The following is a 16,515-nucleotide window of genomic DNA, read 5'->3' as shown; positions in this document are numbered from 1 at the left end:
TAAGGATGTTCATCTCCTTGCATCATAGGCAAGTTGAATGCCAACCTTACACTTTCCGGACTAAAATCCAAGTATTTCCCCCGAACCATAGTAAGATAATTCTTTGGGTCCGGGTTCACACTTTGATCATGGTTCTTGGTGATCCATGCATTGGCATAGAACTCTTGAACCATCAAGATTCCGACTTGTTGAATGGGGTTGGTAAGAACTTCCCAACCTCTTCTTCAGATCTCATGTCGGATCTCCGGATATTCACCCTTTTTGAGTGAAAAAGGGACCTCGGGGATCACCTTCTTCAAGGCCACAACTTCATAGAAGTGGTCTTGATGCACCCTTGAGATGAATCTCTCCATCTCCCATGGCTCGGAGGTAGAAGCTTTTGCCTTCCCTTTCCTCTTTCTAGAGGTTTCTCCGGCCTTGGATGCCATAAATGGTTATGGAAAAACGAAAAAGCAACGCTTTTACCACACCAAACTTAAAAGGTTTGCTCGTCCTCGAGCAAAAGAAGAAAGAAGAGAGTAGAAGAAGAAGAAATGAGGAAGAAGGGAATGGCTTTTGTGTTCGGCCAAAGAGGGGGAGAAGTGGCGTTTAGGTTGTGTGAAAATGAAGGGGTGAAGAAGGGTTTATATAGGGGAGGGGGGTCATATGGTTCGGTCATGTGAGGGTGGGTTTGGGTGGGAAAGTGGTTTGAATTTGAATGGTGAGGTAGGTGGGGTTTTATGAAGGATGGATGTGAGTGGTGAAGAGAAAGATGAGGTTTGATAGGTGAAGGGTTTTTTTGGGGAAGAGGAGTTGAGGTGATTGGTAAATGGGTGAAGAAGAGAGAGAGAGTGGTGGGGTTGGTGGGGATCCTGTGGGGTCCACAGATCCTGTGGTGTCAAGGAAAAGTCATCCCTGCACCAAATGGCATTCAAAATCACGTTTTGAGCCATTTCTGGCGTTAAACACCGGGCTGGTGCCCATTCCTGGCGTTTAACGCCAGGTTCTTGCCCTTTTCTGGCGTTTAACGCCAGTCTGGTGCCCCTTTCTGGCGTTAAACGCCCAGAATGGTGCCAGACTGGGCGTTAAACGCCCAACTGCTAGCCTCACTGGCGTTTAAACGCCAGTGGGTTCTTCCTCCAGGGTGTGCTATTTTTCTTCCTGTTTTTCATTCTGTTTTTGCTTTTTCAATTGATTTTGTGTCTTCTTATGATCATCAACCTACAAAAAACATAAAATAACAAAAGAAAATGGATAAAATATAACACTGGGTTGCCTCCCAACAAGCGCTTATTTAGTGTCAGTAGCTTGACAGATGGCTCTCATGGAGCCTCACAAATGATCAGAGCAATGTTGGAACCTCCCAACACCAAACTTAGAGTTTGAATGTGGGGGTTCAACACCAAACTTAGAGTTTGGTTGTGGCCTCCCAACACCAAACTTAGAGTTTGACTGTGGGGGCTCTGTTTGACTCTGATTTGAGAGAAGCTCTTCATGCTTCCTCTCCATGGTGACAGAGGGATATCCTTGAGCCTTAAACATAAAGGATTCTTCATTCACTTGAATGATCAGTTCGCCTCTATCAACATCAATCACAGCCTTTGCTGTGGCTAGGAAGGGTCTGCCAAGGATGATGGTTTCATCCATGCACTTCCCAGTCTCTAGGACTATGAAATCAGCAGGGATGTAATGGTTTTCAATCTTCACCAAAACATCCTCTATAAGTCCATGAGCTTGTTTTCTTGAGTTGTCTGCCATCTCTAATGAGATTCTTGCAGCTTGTACCTCAAAGATCCCTAGCTTCTCCATTACAGAGAGAGGCATGAGGTTTACACTTGACCCTAAGTCACACAGAGCCTTCTTGAAGGTCATGGTGCCTATGGTACAAGGTATTGAAAACTTCCCAGGATCTTGTCTCTTTTGAGGTAATTCCTGCCTAGACAAGTCATCCAGTTCTTTGGTGAGCAAAGGAGGTTCATTCTCCCAAGTCTCATTTCCAAATAACTTGTCATTTAGCTTCATGATTGCTCCAAGGTATTTGGCAACTTGCTCTTCAGTGACATACTCATCCTCTTCAGAGGAAGAATACTCATCAGAGCTCATGAAAGGCAGAAGTAAGTCCAATGGAATCTCTATGGTCTCATGTTGAGCCTCAGATTCCCATGGTTCCTCATTGGGAAACTCATTGGAGGTCAGTGCACGCCCACTGAGGTCTTCCTCAGTGGCGTTCACTTCCTCTCCTTCCTCTCCAAATTCGGCCATGTTGATGGCCTTGCACTCTCCTTTTGGATTTTCTTCTGTATTGCTCGGGAGAGTACTAGGAGGGAGTTCAGTAACTTTCTTGCTCAGCTGTCCCACTTGTGCCTCCAAATTCCTAATGGAGGACCGTGTTTCAGTCATGAAACTTTGAGTGGTTTTGATTAGATCAGAGACCATGGTTGCTAAATGATGAGCGGATAATTTATACGCTTTTTGGCATTGTTTTTAGTATGTTTTTAGTATCTTTTAGTTAGTTTTTAGTATATTTTTATTAGTTTTTAGTTAAAATTCACTTTTCTGGACTTTACTATTAGTTCGTGTGTTTTTCTGTGATTTCAGGTATTTTCTGGCTGAAATTGAGGGTCCTGAGCAAAAATCTGATCCAGAGACTGAAAAGGACTGCAGATGCTATTGGATTCTGACCTCCCTGCACTCGAAGTGGATTTTCTGGAGCTACAGAAGCCCAATTGGCGCGCTCTCAACGGCATTGGAAAGTAGACATCCTGGGCTTTCCAGCAATATATGATAGTCCATACTTTGCCCAAGATTTGATGGCCCAAACCGGCGTAGCAATTCGGCCTCAGAAATTCCAGCGTTAAATGCCGGAACTGGCATAAAACTTGGAGTTAAACGCCCAAACTGGCATGAAAGCTGGCGTGTAACTCCAGAAAAGGTCTCTACACGAAAATGCTTCATTGCTCAGCCCAAGCACACACCAAGTGGGCCCGGAAGTGGATTTTTCTGTCATTTACTCATTTCTGTAAACCTTAGGATACTAGTTTACTATTAATAGGACCTTTTGACATTGTTCCTGTACCTCATGACACTTTACACGTTTCTTTGTGTACCTTCCACGGCATGAGTCTCTAAACCCCATGGTTGGGGGTGAGGAGCTCTGCTGTGTCTTGATGGATTAATGCAATTACTACTGTTTCTTATTCAATCATGCTTGCTTCCATTCTAAGATATCACTTGTTCTTAACCCGGATGAATGTGATGATCCGTGACACTCATCATATTCTCAACTATGAACGTGTGCCTGACAACCACCTCCGTTCTACCTTAGATTGAGTAGATATCTCTTGGATTCCTTAACCATAATCTTCGTGGTATAAGCTAGAACTGATGGCGGCATTCAAGAGAATCCGGAAGGTCTAAACCTTGTCTGTGGTATTCTGAGTAGGATTCAATGACTGAATGACTGTGACGTGCTTCAAACTCCTGAAGGCGGGGCGTTAGTGACAGACGCAAAAGAATCACTGGATTCTATTCCGGCCTGATTGAGAACCGACAGATGGATAGCCGTGCCGTGACAGGGTGCGTTGAACATTTCCAATGAGAGGATGGGAGGTAGCCACTGACAACGGTGAAACCCTACATACAGCTTGCCATGGAAGGAGCCTTGCGTGTTTGATGAAGAAGACAGTAGGAAAGCAGAGATTCAGAAGATAGAGCATCTCCAAAGCCTCAACCTATTCTCCATTACTGCATAACAAGTACTTATTTCATGTTCTTTTGCTTTCTACAATCAATCCTGATAATTTTTGATATCCTGACTAAGATTTACAAGATAACCATAGCTTGCTTCAAGCCGACAATCTCCGTGGGATCGACCCTTGCTCACGCAAGGTATTACTTGGACGACCCAGTGCACTTGCTGGTTAGTTGTGCGGGATTGCAAAAGTGTGATTGCAATTTCGTGCACCAAGTTTTTGGCGCCGTTGCCGGGGATTGTTCGAGTTTGGACAACTGACGGCTTATCTTGTTGCTTAGATTAGGACTGTTTATTTTTGTTGGTTTAGAGTCTTTTAGTTGAGTCTAGTTTCATATTTTAAGTTTGGTGTCTTTTTGTGTTTTTCTCTTAATTTTCGTTTTTGCATGTTCTTAGTCCCTTTTTGATTCATAAAAATTCTAAGTTTGGTGTCCTCTTTGTGTTTTTCCTTTAAAATTTTCAAAAATTAGTGTTTGATTTTCTAAAAATTTTAAGTTTGATGTCTTTTTGTGTTTTTCTCTTTCCTCTTTTCAAAAATCAAATCTTTTTCATAAAAATTTTTTCAATCATATCTTTTTAATTGCTGTTTTCAAAATCTTTTTTTTTACTAATTGATTCAGTTCTCAATTTGCTTTGATCTCATTTTCCTTTTGATTTTTGAATTTTTTTATTTTATTTTCCTTTTGTTTTATTTTATTTTATTTTAATTTTTTTCGGTTATTTCAAAAAAAAAATAATAATAAACAAAATTTATCTCTTTGCAATCATTATCATTTCCCTTTTGTCCATTATGGACTTAAGTGGAATTAATCAGTCCAAAAGGACTCTGGGGTCATATGCTAACCCCATTACAGCTGCATATGGGAGTAGCATCTGCACACCTCCCATCAAAGCAAGCAGCTTTGAGCTAAATCCTCAACTCATTATCATAGTGCAGCAAAATTGCCAGTATTCTGGTCTTCCACAGGAAGAACCTACTGAGTTTCTGGCACAATTCTTACAAATTGCTGACACAGTACATGATAAAGAGGTGGATCAGGATGTCTACAGACTATTAATGTTTCCATTTGCTGTAGAAGATCAAGCTAAAAGGTGGTTGAATAACCAGCCTACAGCAAGCATAAAGACATGAAAACAGTTGTCAGACAAATTCCTAAATCATTTCTACCCTCCAAAGAGGATGACACAGCTAAGGCTGGACATCCAAGGCTTTAAACAAGAGGATAATGAATCCCTTTATAATGCCTGGGAGAGGTACAGAGGTATGCTTAGAAAATGCCCCTCTGAAATGTTTTCAGAGTGGGTACAGTTAGACATCTTCTACTATGGGCTCACAGAAAAAGCTCAGATGTCTTTAGACCACTCAGCTGGTGGATCTATACACATGAGGAAGACAATTGAAGAAGCTCAAGAGCTCATAGACACTGTTGCTAGAAACCAATACTTATATTCTAGCAATGAGTTCGTTCCAAAAGAGGAAGTCATGGCATTAATCACTGATCCTAATCCTCAAGAACAGATGAATGAGCTTAATCAACAACTACTCCTGATGACAGAACAGTTAGCAAAATTTAAAGAGATGCTCTATGAAACTAAAGTTGCTAACAAGAGCTTAGAACTACAGTTGAATCAGGCAAAACAGCAAATATCTAAACAGATAACAGAGGAGTGTCAAGCAGTTCAACTAAGGAGTGGGAAGACACTGAATACCACTGCTCAAAAGAGCAAAAAGCCAAACAGGGAACAATTGACAGAGGATAACCAAACTACTGTTCAAAATCCCTCTGAGGACAGTAAGAGCCCAGAGAGGAATGTCATTGGCGTTCAAACGCCAGAAAGGGAAGGAAAGCTGGCGTTAAACGCCCATTCCTTGCCCAGTTCTGGCGTTCAAACGCCAGAAAAGGGCGAGAAGTTGGCGTTTAACGCCCAAACTTCACCCATTCCTGGCGTTCAAACACCAAGGGAAGATCAGACACCTGAGAGTGCTGACAGTAATCCCTCTAAAAAGGCTTCTTCAACCACTTCTGTAAGGGATAAACCTGCAGCATCTAAGGTTGAAGAATATCAAGCCAAGATGCCTTATCCTCAGAAACTCCGCAAAGCGGAACAGGATAAGCAATTTGCCCGCTTTGCAGACTATTTAAGGACTCTTGAAATAAAGATTCCTTTTGCAGAGGCACTTGAGCAAATACCTTCTTATGCTAAGTTCATGAAGGAAATCTTAAGTCATAAGAAGGATTGGAGAGAAACTGAAAAAGTGTTTCTCACTGAAGAATGCAGTGCAGTCATCCTAAAAAGCTTACCAGAAAAGCTTCAAGATCCTGGAAGCTTTCTGATACCATGCACATTAGAAGGCGCTTGCACCAAGACAGCCCTATGTGATCTTGGAGCAAGCATCAATTTAATACCTGCATCCACTATCAGAAAGCTTGGGTTGACTGGAGAAGTCAAACCAACCAGGATATGCCTCCAACTTGCTGATGGCTCCATTAAACATCCATCAGGCATAATAGAGGATATGATTATCAAGGTTGGGCCATTTGCCTTTCCAACTGACTTTGTGGTGCTGGAAATGGAGGAACACAAGAGTGCAACTCTCATTCTAGGAAGACCTTTCCTAGCAACTGGACGAACTCTCATTGATGTACAAAAAGGGGAAGTAACCCTAAGAGTCAATGAGGATGAGTTCAAGTTAAATGCTGTAAAAGCTATGCAGCATCCAGACACACCAAATGACTGCATGGGCGCTGACATTATTGACTCTCTGGTAGAAGAGATCAATATGGCTGAAAGCCTAGAATCAGAGCTTGAGGACATCTTCAAAGATGCTCAACCTGATCAAGAAGAACCAGAGGAGGCAAAGGAATTTTCGAAAATTCCTCAGGAGGAGGATAAGTCTCCTAAGCCTGAACTCAAACCACTACCACCATCCCTGAAATACGCATTTCTGGGAGAGGGTGACACTTTTCCAGTGATTATAAGCTCTGCTTTAAATCCACAGGAAGAGGAAGCACTGATTCAAGTGCTGAGGACACACAAGACAGCTCTTGGGTGGTCCATAAGTGATCTTAAGGGCATTAGCCCAGCTAGATGCATGCATAAGATCCTATTGGAGGATAATGCCAAACCAGTGGTCCAACCACAGAGGAGGCTAAATCCTGCCATGAAAGAGGTGGTGCAGAAAGAGGTCACTAAATTACTAGAGGCTGGGATTATTTATCCTATTTCTGATAGCCCCTGGGTGAGCCCTGTCCAAGTTGTTCCCAAAAAGGGAGGCATGACAGTGGTTCATAATGAAAAAAATGAACTGGTTCCTACAAGGACAGTCACAGGGTGGCGCATGTGTATTGACTATAGAAGGCTCAACACAGCCACCAGAAAGGATCATTTTCCTTTACCATTCATAGACCAAATGCTAGAAAGACTAGCTGGTCATGATTACTACTGCTTTTTGGATGGCTATTCAGGCTACAACCAAATTGCAGTAGATCCTCAGGACCAAGAGAAGACAGCATTCACTTGCCCTTCTAGCGTGTTTGCCTACAGAAGGATGCCTTTTGGTCTGTGCAATGCACCTGCAACCTTTCAGAGGTGCATGCTCTCTATCTTCTCAGACATGGTAGAGAAATTTCTGGAAGTCTTCATGGATGACTTTTCAGTATATGGAGACTCATTTAGCTCCTGTCTTAATCACCTAGCACTTGTCTTGAAAAGGTGCCAAGAGACTAACCTGGTTTTAAACTGGGAGAAATGTCACTTTATGGTGACTGAAGGAATTGTCCTTGGGCACAAAATTTCAAGCAGGGGAATAGAGGTGGATAAGGCAAAGGTAGAGGTAATTGAGAAATTACCACCACCTGCCAATGTTAAGGCAATCAGAAGCTTTCTGGGGCATGCAGGATTTTACAGAAGGTTCATAAAGGATTTTTCAAAAATTGCAAAACCTTTAAGTAACCTGCTAGCTGCTGACACACCATTTGTGTTTGACACACAGTGTCTGCAGGCATTTGAGACCCTGAAAGCTAAACTGGTCACAGCACCAGTCATCTCTGCACCAGATTGGGCATTACCATTTGAATTGATGTGTGATGCCAGCGATCATGCCATTGGTGCAGTGTTGGGACAGAGGCATAACAAACTTCTGCATGTCATTTACTATGCTAGCCGTGTTCTAAATGATGCACAGAAGAATTACACGACCACAGAAAAAGAATTACTTGCAGTGGTTTATGCCATTGACAAGTTTAGATCCTACCTAGTGGGATCAAAGGTGATTGTGTACACTGACCATGCTGCTCTTAAATACTTACTCACAAAGCAGGATTCAAAACCCAGGCTTATAAGATGGGTGTTACTTCTGCAAGAGTTTGATATAGAAATAAGAGACAGAAAAGGGACAGAGAACCAAGTAGCTGATCATCTGTCCCGAATAGAACCAGTAGCTGGAGCGTCCCTCCCTTCTACTGAGATTTCTGAGACTTTCCCAGATGAGCAACTCTTTGCCATTCAGGAAGCTCCATGGTTCGCAGATATTGCAAACTATAAAGCTGTGAGGTTCATACCCAAGGAGTACAGCAGAGTGCAAAGAAAGAAATTAATTTCAGATGCCAAGTACTACCTCTGGGATGAACCATATCTCTTTAAGAGATGTGCTGACGGAGTGATCCGCAGATGTGTACCCAGAGAAGAAGCATGAAGGATCCTATGGCACTGCCATGGATCACAGTATGGAGGACATTTTGGAAGTGAGCGAACAGCCACTAAAGTTCTCCAGTGCGGCTTCTACTGGCCTACTCTCTATAAAGATTCCCGAGAGTTTGTGTGTAACTGTGACAGTTGCCAAAGAGCTGGTAACCTGCCTCACGGATATGCCATGCCTCAACAAGGGATATTAGAGATAGAATTGTTTGATGTATGGGGAATTGACTTCATGGGGCCATTCCCACCATCATACTCAAACACTTACATTCTGGTGGCAGTGGACTATGTATCTAAGTGGGTAGAAGCAATTGCTACACCCACTAATGATACCAAGACTGTACTGAAATTCCTCCAGAAAAACATTTTCAGCAGGTTTGGCGTCCCCAGAGTGCTAATCAGTGATGGGGGCACTCATTTCTGCAATAAACAGCTATACTCTGCTATGGTTAGATATGGAATCAGCCATAAAGTGGCAACTCCGTATCATCCACAGACAAATGGGCAAGCTGAAGTCTCCAACAGAGAGCTAAAAAGAATCCTAGAACGAACTGTGATAGCCCGGAGAAAGGATTGGGCAAAGAGCTTGGATGATGCTCTGTGGGCATACAGAACAGCATTCAAGACTCCTATAGGAACCTCTCCATACCAACTGGTGTATGGGAAGGCCTGTCATTTGCCTGTGGAACTGGAACATAAAGCCTACTGGGCAACCAGATTCCTAAACATGGATGCTCAATTAGCTGGTGAAAAAAGATTACTCCAGTTAAATGAGCTAGAGGAGTTCAGACTCAATGCCTTTGAAAATGCAAAAATTTATAAGGAAAAGGCAAAGAAATTGCATGACAAGAAGTTGTCAAACAGAGTCTTTGAGCCAGGACAAAAAGTTCTGCTCTTCAACTCTAGGCTCAAACTGTTCCCAGGAAAACTCAAATCCCGGTGGAGGGGTCCGTATGTGATTACAGGAGTTTCACCATATGGATATGTTGAGCTTCAGGATATTGATTCTAACAAAAAGTTCATTGTTAATGGACAGAGAATCAAGCATTATCTTGAAGGAAATTTTGAGCAGGAATGCTCAAAACTGAGACTTGAGTGATTCTCAGTGAAGGTCCAGCTAAAGACAGTAAAGAAGCGCTTGCTGGGAGGCAACCCAGTCATTAGGAGGTTGTATGAATTGTTCTTACAGAGGCAAGTATCAAAAACGAAGGAATTCACAGAGTTACAGAAGGATTCAGCTCAAAAAGCAGAGAAAATGAGCTTACTGGCGAAAAAACGCCAGTAAAGGGCATTTTGGGCGTTAAACGCCAGAATAGGTACCATTCTGGGCGTTTAACGCCAGTAATGGTACCATTTTGGGCGTTAAACGCCAGAATGGGCACCATTCTGGGCGTTTAACGCCAGGTGTGCAGCATCCTGGGCGTTTTGGAAAAACGCCCAGTAATAAAGGATTTCTGGCGTTTAACGCCAGCCAGGGCACCTGGCTGGGCGTTAAACGCCCAAATAGGGCACCAAGTGGGCGTTAAACGCCAGAATGGGTGCCATTCTGGGCGTTTAACGCCAGCAAGGTGGGGGGACCACAATTTTGTTTTCAAATCAAATTTTTTCAAACTTTCCTTTTCTCACCCATACTTTTCTACAAAATCACACTTCAATCATTCATCATTCACTTTCAAATCTTCAAAAATCAAAACCATTCTTCAAATTTATTTCAAATCAATTACAAACATTGTTCAAAAATTTTACTCTTTTCTCAATTTCTTTCCATATCTTCTCAAATATCCTTTCAAATTTCTCTCTTTTTTTCGAAAACCCCCCTCCCCACCTTATAAATACACGTTTGGCTCCCTCATCACACCACACCATTCGAATTTCCTCTTCCTCCCCTCTCTTCTCTCTTTTCTTTTGCTTGAGGACAAGCAAACCTCTAAGTTTGGTGTGCTTTTCCGTGATCACTAAGCCAAGATTCATCAATATCATGGCTCCTAAGGGAAAACAAACCAATTTAAGAGGCAAGAAAGAGAATAATCCAAAGAATCTTTGGAATCAAGAGAAGTTCTTAACTAAAGAACATGAAGACCATTATCACAAAATAATGGGTCTGAGGTCAGTGATCCCGGAAGTTAAATTTGATCTGAAAGAAGATGAATATCCGGGGATCCAAGAGCAAATTCGAAACAGAGGATGGGAAGTTCTAACCAATCCTGAGACAAAGGTTGGAAGGAACATGGTTCAGGAATTCTACTCAAATCTGTGGCTGACAGATAAGCAGAGAATGACTGGAACCGCTTACCATACCTACAGAACCATGGTCAGAGGGAAAGTTATGTACTTTCATCTGGACAAAATTAGAGAAATCTTCAAGTTGCCCCAACTGCAAGATGATCCTGACTCCTTCAATAGGAGGATGGTGAGAGTAGATAAGGGGTTGGATCAAGTTCTAGAGGACATATGCCTCCCTGGAACTAAGTGGATAACCAATTCTAAGGGTGTCCCAAACCAACTCAAGAGGGGAGACCTCAAACCAATTGCAAAAGGTTGGCTAGACTTTATTGGGCGTTCCATATTGCCCACTAGCAACCGTTCTGAGGTCACCATCAAGAGGGCAGTGATATTCATTGCATTATGCTTGGAAGAGAAGTGGAGGTTCATCATGTGATTGCCTGTGAGATCTACACAATTGCAAATAAGAACTCCACTGTAACCAAATTGGCTTACCCAAGCTTGATCTCCTTGCTCTGTAAAGAGGCTGGGGTAAAGATGGAAGCAGATGAATTCATACCCATTGAACGGCCCATCACCAAGAAGTCAATGGAAGGAACAAGAGAAGCAGGGGCGTGAACTCCAAGAGATGAAATGCCAAAAGCTCTCCTCTCAAGCTAAGGGAGCATCCACTTCTCAAAATCAAGGTTGTTGAGTCCTAACTCTGTGAAAACCTCTATCATTAGGAGCCTATTTTTGCGTTTTTTTTTTCTTTTCTATTCCTATTTTTATTTTTTAGTCTCATCTTATATCTATATTTGAGTCTTGTTCTTAATTCATAATTAATAAAATTTATGCCTTAAAGTTATGAATGTCCTATGAATCCATCACCTCTCTTAAATGAAAAATGCTTTAATCACAAAAGAACAAGAAGTACAGGATTTCGAAATTTATCCTTGAAACTAGTTGAATTAGTTTGATGTGGTGACAATACTTTTTGCTTTCCGAATGCATGCTTGAACAGTGCATATGTCTTTTGAATTTGTTGTTTTAAGAATGTTAAAATTGTTGGCTCTTGAAAGAATGATGGAAAAGGAGAACTGTTATTGAGGATCTGAAAAATCATCAAAGTGATTCTTGAAGCAAGAAAAAGCAGTGAATACAAAAAAAAATTTCGAAAAAAAAAAGAGAAGAAAAAGAAAAAGAAAGAAATAAAGTTGTGAACCAAAGCAAAAAGAGTGTGCTTAAGAACCCTGGACACCTCTAATTGGGGACTTTAGCAAAGCTGAGTCACAATCTAAAAAGGTTCACCCAATTATGTGTCTGTGGCATGTATGTATCCGGTGGTAATACTGGAAGACAGAGTGCTTTGGGCCACAGCCAAGACTCATACACTAGCTATGTTCAAGAATCATCATACTTAACTAGGAGAATCAATAACACTATCTGAGTTCTGAGTTCTTATAGATGCCAATCATTCTGAACTTCAAAGGATAGAGTGAGATGCCAAAACTGTTCGGAGGCAAAAAGCTACTAGTCCCGCTCATCTAATTGGAACTATGTTTCTTTGATATTTTGGAGTCTATAGTATATTCTCTTCTTTTTATCTTATTTGATCTTCAGTTGCTTGGGGACAAGCAACAATTTAAGTTTGGTGTTGTGATGAGCGGATAATTTATACGCTTTTTGGCATTGTTTTTAGTATGTTTTTAGTATCTTTTAGTTAGTTTTTAGTATATTTTTATTAGTTTTTAGTTAAAATTCACTTTTCTGGACTTTACTATGAGTTCGTGTATTTTTCTGTGATTTCAGGTATTTTCTGGCTGAAATTGAGGGTCCTGAGCAAAAATCTGATCCAGAGACTGAAAAGGACTGCAGATGCTATTGGATTCTGACCTCCCTGCACTCGAAGTGGATTTTCTGGAGCTACAGAAGCCCAATTGGCGCGCTCTCAACGGCATTGGAAAGTAGACATCCTGGGCTTTCCAGCAATATATGATAGTCCATACTTTGCCCAAGATTTGATGGCCCAAACTGGCGTAGCAATTCGGCCTCAGAAATTCCAGCGTTAAACGCCGGAACTGGCATAAAACTTGGAGTTAAACGCCCAAACTGGCATGAAAGCTGGCGTTTAACTCCAGAAAAGGTCTCTACACGAAAATGCTTCATTGCTCAGCCCAAGCACACACCAAGTGGGCCCGGAAGTGGATTTTTCTGTCATTTACTCATTTCTGTAAACCTTAGGATACTAGTTTACTATTAATAGGACCTTTTGACATTGTTCCTGTACCTCATGACACTTTACACGTTTCTTTGTGTACCTTCCACGGCATGAGTCTCTAAACCCCATGGTTGGGGGTGAGGAGCTCTGCTGTGTCTTGATGGATTAATGCAATTACTACTGTTTCTTATTCAATCATGCTTGCTTCCATTCTAAGATATCACTTGTTCTTAACCCGGATGAATGTGATGATCCGTGACACTCATCATATTCTCAACTATGAACGTGTGCCTGACAACCACCTCCGTTCTACCTTAGATTGAGTAGATATCTCTTGGATTCCTTAACCATAATCTTCGTGGTATAAGCTAGAACTGATGGCGGCATTCAAGAGAATCCGGAAGGTCTAAACCTTGTCTGTGGTATTCTGAGTAGGATTCAATGACTGAATGACTGTGACGTGCTTCAAACTCCTGAAGGCGGGGCGTTAGTGACAGACGCAAAAGAATCACTGGATTCTATTCCGGCCTGATTGAGAACCGACAGATGGATAGCCGTGCCGTGACAGGGTGCGTTGAACATTTCCAATGAGAGGATGGGAGGTAGCCACTGACAACGGTGAAACCCTACATACAGCTTGCCATGGAAGGAGCCTTACGTGTTTGATGAAGAAGACAGTAGGAAAGCAGAGATTCAGAAGATAGAGCATCTCCAAAGCCTCAACCTATTCTCCATTACTGCATAACAAGTACTTATTTCATGTTCTTTTGCTTTCTACAATCAATCCTGATAATTTCTGATATCCTGACTAAGATTTACAAGATAACCATAGCTTGCTTCAAGCCGACAATCTCCGTGGGATCGACCCTTGCTCACGCAAGGTATTACTTGGACGACCCAGTGCACTTGCTGGTTAGTTGTGCGGGATTGCAAAAGTGTGATTGCAATTTCGTGCACCACTAAATCAGAGGGGTTCTGCTTAGAATTCTATGTCTGTTGCTGAGAAGATGATGGAAAAGGCTTGCCATTGCTAAACCTATTTCTTCCACCATTATTGTTGTTGAAACCTTGTTGAGGTCTCTCTTGATTCTTCCATGAGAAATTTGGGTGATTTCTCCATGAAGAATTATAGGTGTTTCCATAGGGTTCTCCTCGGTAATTCACCTCTTCCATTGAAGGGTTCTCAGGATCATAAGCTTCTTCTTCAGATGAAGCATCCTTAGTACTGCTTGGTGCATTTTGCATTCCAGACAGACTTTGAGAGATCAAATTGACTTGTTGAGTCAATATCTTGTTCTGAGCCAGAATGGCATTCAGAGCATCAATCTCAAGAACTCCTTTCTTCTGATTAGTCCCATTGTTCACAGGATTCCTTTCAGAAGTGTACATGAATTGGTTATTTGCAACCATTTCAATTAGCTCTTGAGCTTCTGTAGGCGTCTTCTTCAAATGAAGAGATCCTCCAGCAGAGCTATCCAAAGACATCTTGGATAGTTCACAGAGACCATCATAGAAAATACCTATGATGCTCCATTCAGAAAGCATGTCAGAAGGACATTTTCTGATCAACTGTTTGTATCTTTCCCAAGCTTCATAGAGGGATTCTCCATCCTTTTGTCTGAAGGTTTGGACTTCCACTCTAAGCTTACTCAATTTTTGAGGTGGAAAGAACTTTGCCAAGAAGGCATTGACTAGCTTTTCCCATGAGTCCAGGCTTTCTTTAGGTTGTGAGTCCAACCATGTCCTAGCTCTGTCTCTTACAGCAAAAGGGAATAGCATAAGTCTATAGACCTCAAGGTCTACCCCATTAGTCTTGACAGTGTCACAGATTTGCAAGAATTCAGCTAAAAACTGATGCGGATCTTCCAATGGAAGTCCATGAAACTTGCAATTCTGTTGCATTAGAGAAACTAATTGAGGCTTAAGCTCAAAGTTGTTTGCTCCAATGGCAGGGATAGAGATGCTTCTCCCATAGAAATCGGGAGTAGGTACAGTAAAGTCACCCAGCACCTTCCTTGCATTGTTTGCATTGTTGTTGTTTTCGGCTGCCATGTCTTCTTCTTCTTTGAAGATTTCTGTTAGGTCCTCTATAGAGAATTGTGCCTTAGCTTCTCTTAGCTTTCGCTTCAAGGTCCTTTCAGGTTCAGGGTCAGCTTCAACAAGAATGCCTTTGTCTCTGCTCTTGCTCATATGAAAGAGAAGAGAACAAGAAAATGTGGAATCCTCTATGTCACAGTATAGAGATTCCTTGAGGTGTCAGAAGAATAGAAAAATAGAAGAAAGAGGTAGAAGAATTCGAACTTAATCAGATAGAGTTCGAATTGTGCATTGAGAAGGAGTGGTACTCCATAAATAGAAGGATGTGGGAAGAGGGGAAGAGAATTTTCGAAAATTAATTAAAAAGTTTTTAAAATCATTTTGAAAAATTGATTGATAATTTTCGAAAACTCACAGTGGAAAAGGAATCAAGTGATTTTTGAAAAAGATTTTGAAATTAGAAGTCAAAAAGATTTGATTGAAAACTATTTTGAAAAAGATGAGGTTAAGAAGATATGATTGGTTAAAAAAAATGTGATTGAGAAGATATGATTTGAAAACAATTTTAAAAAGATTTGATTTTAAAAATTAATAACTTGGCTATCAAGAAAAGATATGATTCAAACATTAAACCTTTCTCAGCAGAAAAGGCAACATACTTGAAATGTTCAATCAAATCATTAATTGTTAGCAAGTATCTTTGAAAAAGGAAAGAAATTGATTTTGAAAACATTTGATTGAAAAGATATGATTTGAAAAAGATTTGATTTTGAAAAACTTTGAAAACTTGAAAAAAATTGATTTGAAAACAAAATTCTCCCCCTTGTGCCATCCTGGCGTTAAACGCCCAGAATGGTATCCATTCTGGCGTTAAACGCCCAACCAGGTACCCTGGCTGGCGTTTAAACGCCAGTCTGTCCTTCTTCACTGGGCGTTTTGAACGCCCAGCTTTTTCTGTGTAATTCCTCTGCTGCATGTTCTGAACCTTCAGTTCCCTGTACTATTGACTTGAAAATAGAACCAAGATCAAATAAACAATACATGCAAGACACCAAACTTAAAATTAGACACTAGACTTAAACAAGAAACATAAAATCTTTTTGGTTTTTATGATTTTAAAATTTTTTTTTGTGCTTTTTTTGAAAATTATATGGGAATAGAAAATAAAAGTTTCAGAATTCTTAATTTGGATTCCAGGAATCATTGCAATGCTAGTCTAAGACTCCGGTCCAGGAATTAGACATGGCTTCACAGCCAGCCAAGCTTTCAAAGAAAGCTTCGGTCCAAAACACTAGACATGGCCAATGGCCAGCCAAGCCTTAGCAGATCATTGCTCAATAGCAAGATTGATGGAGATCAACAAGCTCTTGTGATGATTAGTTGAAACCTCGGTCCAATAAGATTAGACATGGCTTTTCAGCCAGCCAGATTTTAACAGATCATCATGAAACACTAGAATTCATTCTTAAGAACTCTGAAGAAAAATACCTAATCTAAGCAACAAGATGAACCGTCAGTTGTCCATACACAAAACAATCCCCGGCAACGGCGCCAAAAACTTGGTGCGCGAAATTGTGATCACTACACAACTTTGCACAACTAACCAGCAAGTGCACTGGGTCGTCCA

At 41.2% G+C, this 16,515-nt stretch overlaps 1 non-coding gene across 1 annotated transcript; it reads left to right on the top strand.

Annotated features, from left to right (window-relative positions):
• The first annotated feature begins 14,390 nt into the window (after positions 1 to 14,390).
• LOC130958371 (small nucleolar RNA R71) lies at positions 14,391 to 14,498 on the top strand. The gene has a single exon (XR_009077497.1). It is a non-coding gene; the product is annotated as a small nucleolar RNA R71 (small nucleolar RNA).
• The last annotated feature ends 2,017 nt before the right edge of the window (positions 14,499 to 16,515 follow it).

Source organism: Arachis stenosperma, chromosome 10, assembly GCF_014773155.1.
Source record: "Arachis stenosperma cultivar V10309 chromosome 10, arast.V10309.gnm1.PFL2, whole genome shotgun sequence".
In the NCBI taxonomy this organism is placed as follows: Eukaryota; Viridiplantae; Streptophyta; class Magnoliopsida; order Fabales; family Fabaceae; genus Arachis; species Arachis stenosperma.
This window is presented reverse-complemented; position numbering and strand designations above follow the sequence as displayed.